Here is a 3,066-nt window from a genome sequence, read left to right as displayed (position 1 = left end):
CCCGTGAGTGGCCGGCCAACCAGATGGGACTAGCTCTGTGAAGAACTCCCAGGCCGGTTGCTCTGCTCACTTGGCTTCTCTCCCCCTCTCTTCAAGGCCTCCATTACCCAGCATCTCCAGGATGGCTGTCCCTCAGCATCAATATGTCTGTGAAATTATAAGATGGAATGTCTGAGGCAGTGCGGGCTTTGACACCAGTGAGGCAGTGAACTTAACAAGAGCAAGCAAGCAAGCCCTTCAGTGAGCTTGGCTCTGTCATGTCCCAGGCAAACACACTCCGGAATACGTTGCTCAGAAAGAAAGAAAGCAGCCCAGCCCCACTGCTCACCGTGTGGGTCAGCAGCTCTCCAGCCACAATAGGTGGGAAGAGGAGACCCTCCCTGCACTGTCCTTTCTCCATCCTGCTTACTTTACCCTCCTCCTCCTCCTCCTCCTCCTCCTGCCTGATCCTTCAGAGGATCTCTGTTTTCTGTTGATGCTCCAGCAGTGGTGAATTTGCATCTGCTGGACCTACAGACCAGATGCTTCACTCCAGTCTCTTGTGATGATAAATTGCCAGATGAAGCCCCACACTGGCAAATCACCTCCCAGGCCCTTCAGGGTGACCTCAGGCCAGTCCCAGTTTGCTCAGAGCTCTCTCAGTCCCACTGACCTCATAAGGCGCCTTTTGTGAGGAGAGGAAGGGAAGGCACAGATTAGATTTCTTACAGTACTTGATCGGGACCCAGAATACCTATGGATACAATTAATTAAAGCTTTAAAAAGATAATATAAAGGAAAATTCTAAGGATCATAAATGACATCAGTATTAAAATGTAAGATTGGATAATCTAAGATACATTGTAAATGTAGCAAGTAGCACAAACTTTTAGCATATTTCCTCCAGATTTTTTCCCAAATATTTCTAATCTTGGTATCTAACCAAGCAAATTTGGCTACTGAAGAACTTCTTCTTCTTCTTCTTCTTCTTCTTCTTCTTCTTCTTCTTCTTCTTCTTCTTCTTCTTCTTCTTCTTCTTCTTCTTCTTCTTCTTCTCCTCCAGGTGTGTTCAATGAAGCATTGTGCATATTTCAGACAGCTCTCTCCCATATGTTGAGAATGCTCTGAGCCAGACGACAGAAAGCCAGCTCAGCCGCCTCCTCTCCCCCAGGTTCTGCTGAGACTCCAGTTCCTTTGCTTCTTCATGCTGAGGGGTTAGGAGGCCACAAGCCACAGCCAAACGTTTAGCACTCTCTGCGTATATTATCCTGGTAGTAGACAAAATGTTTAATTGCACAGTTAAACAAAGCGTTTCATAATCTTGTGTCGCAATGTAGCCATTTCTCTGGCAGCAGCAGCAGCAAACATAACCTCTTGTTTTCAGGGGAAAGCAGCGGTCCTCTAGCCATAGACTGCACAAGGAAAGAACAGAAACATCTTTGGATCCCCCTCCCTGAAACACCCCCAGAGGAGGAGAGAAGGTTTAAGAGGGGGTGAAAGGTCATCCGAGGGCATCTGGCTTTACCTTCGGATAGCGCTGGACGGTGAAGCCACCAACTGTGCTCCTGAATAGGTGGGTTGCCAACTGCAGGGTGCAGAATTCCAGGAGATCCGGAAGCAGAGCGATGTTTTTAATTGTTGTTTTATTTGGGATACATTGTGAGTCACCCTGAGCCCTCAGGGATCGGCACCATATCCATTTGAAAGTAAATAACTTGTGTCATGGAGTCCCCACTCCAAAACAGGCATTTTCTCCTGGGAAACGAATCTCTGTATTCTGAAGATTGGTTTTAGTTCTGGGAGATCTCCAGGCCCCACCTTGAGGTTGGCAACTGTGATCAACAGCCTCATGGAAGAGGAGGAGGAGGAGGAGCTGTTTTTGGATGCCCCGCTTTTCACTACCCAAATGATCCCCAAAGCCTACGAGATGGAAGTAAAAGTCTCCAAGAAGGGATACTTCGCAGCTTCCGTTGCATCAGCCAGCTCACGCCCAGATCAGTGGTTTAGGACAGGGGTAGTCAAACGCTGGCAGGGGCTCCTGGGAATTGTAGTCCATGGACATCTGGAGGGCCGCAGTTTGACTACCCCTGGTTTAGGATAATTTGGCAACTCACATCCCTGGAAGAGGGGCAATCAAAGTGTAGAATCCTAGAATCATAGAGAATCCAGGGCCATCTAGTCCAACCCCCTGCACAATACAGGAAACTCACAACTACCTGCTCGCCCACAGTGGACCCATTTTCATGCCCAGGTGATCTCTCCACACATACCCCAAAAATCTCCAGACTCCAGCCTGGCCAGGAGGAAAGTCACCCACCATCCCACAGTGTCACTCAGCAATTTCTTGGGTATGCAAGGAAGGGCCACAAGAGCCAAGCACTGACACAATCCCTTCTGCCCCACCCACTTGCCATCTGCCTAAATTTACAGACTCAGCACAGTTTTCTTTATAGCTTTAGCACTGCTGTTGTACCTTTTATTTCACTAAAATACACGGCTCTTCTGCTGACCTGGGGGGGGGGGGGTGCAGAGAACATCCTTCACTGTAGAATGTAACCCTGTAGACATAGTTTCTTCTGGGAGAGAAAGAACCGTCAATTCCTGATGCCATGGTAATATTTGCCTTATGCACAAAGCAGAGGACAGTGGAGGCCTGAACTTCTCTGAACACAGACAACACAACCGCCAGCCCTACACACGGATCCTGAAAAGGACAACTGTTGCATAACATTTTGCTTCTGACCACTAATATCTTGTTTATTTCTTGGCCCGATTCTCTTCCAGTTCCAATTGCAAAACTGCCCATTTTTTTATGCACACATCTGCGGAGCACGATTCTCAGGCCCCACCAAGGCAAATTACCCCTTTCCTGAAAAAAGGTTTATAGTAATTGAGAAACGGTTAGTTCTTTTGCCAAGTCCCTGATTTGCCTCCAGTGCTACTTTAAGCAAAACAAGGGAGCGGAACTGTTAAAACGATTAGACAGGGAGAAGCCCTCAAGGCTTGGGATTTTAGAGAACTTGATGCCAGTCCCCAGATAGGTCAATGTTGCAACCCTCTTTTGTTAGTCATTCTTTCAAAGAACAG

This window comes from Paroedura picta, chromosome 13 (genome assembly GCF_049243985.1).
Source record: "Paroedura picta isolate Pp20150507F chromosome 13, Ppicta_v3.0, whole genome shotgun sequence".
NCBI classification, from domain to species: domain Eukaryota; kingdom Metazoa; phylum Chordata; class Lepidosauria; order Squamata; family Gekkonidae; genus Paroedura; species Paroedura picta.
Note: the sequence above shows the minus strand (reverse complement) of the source record.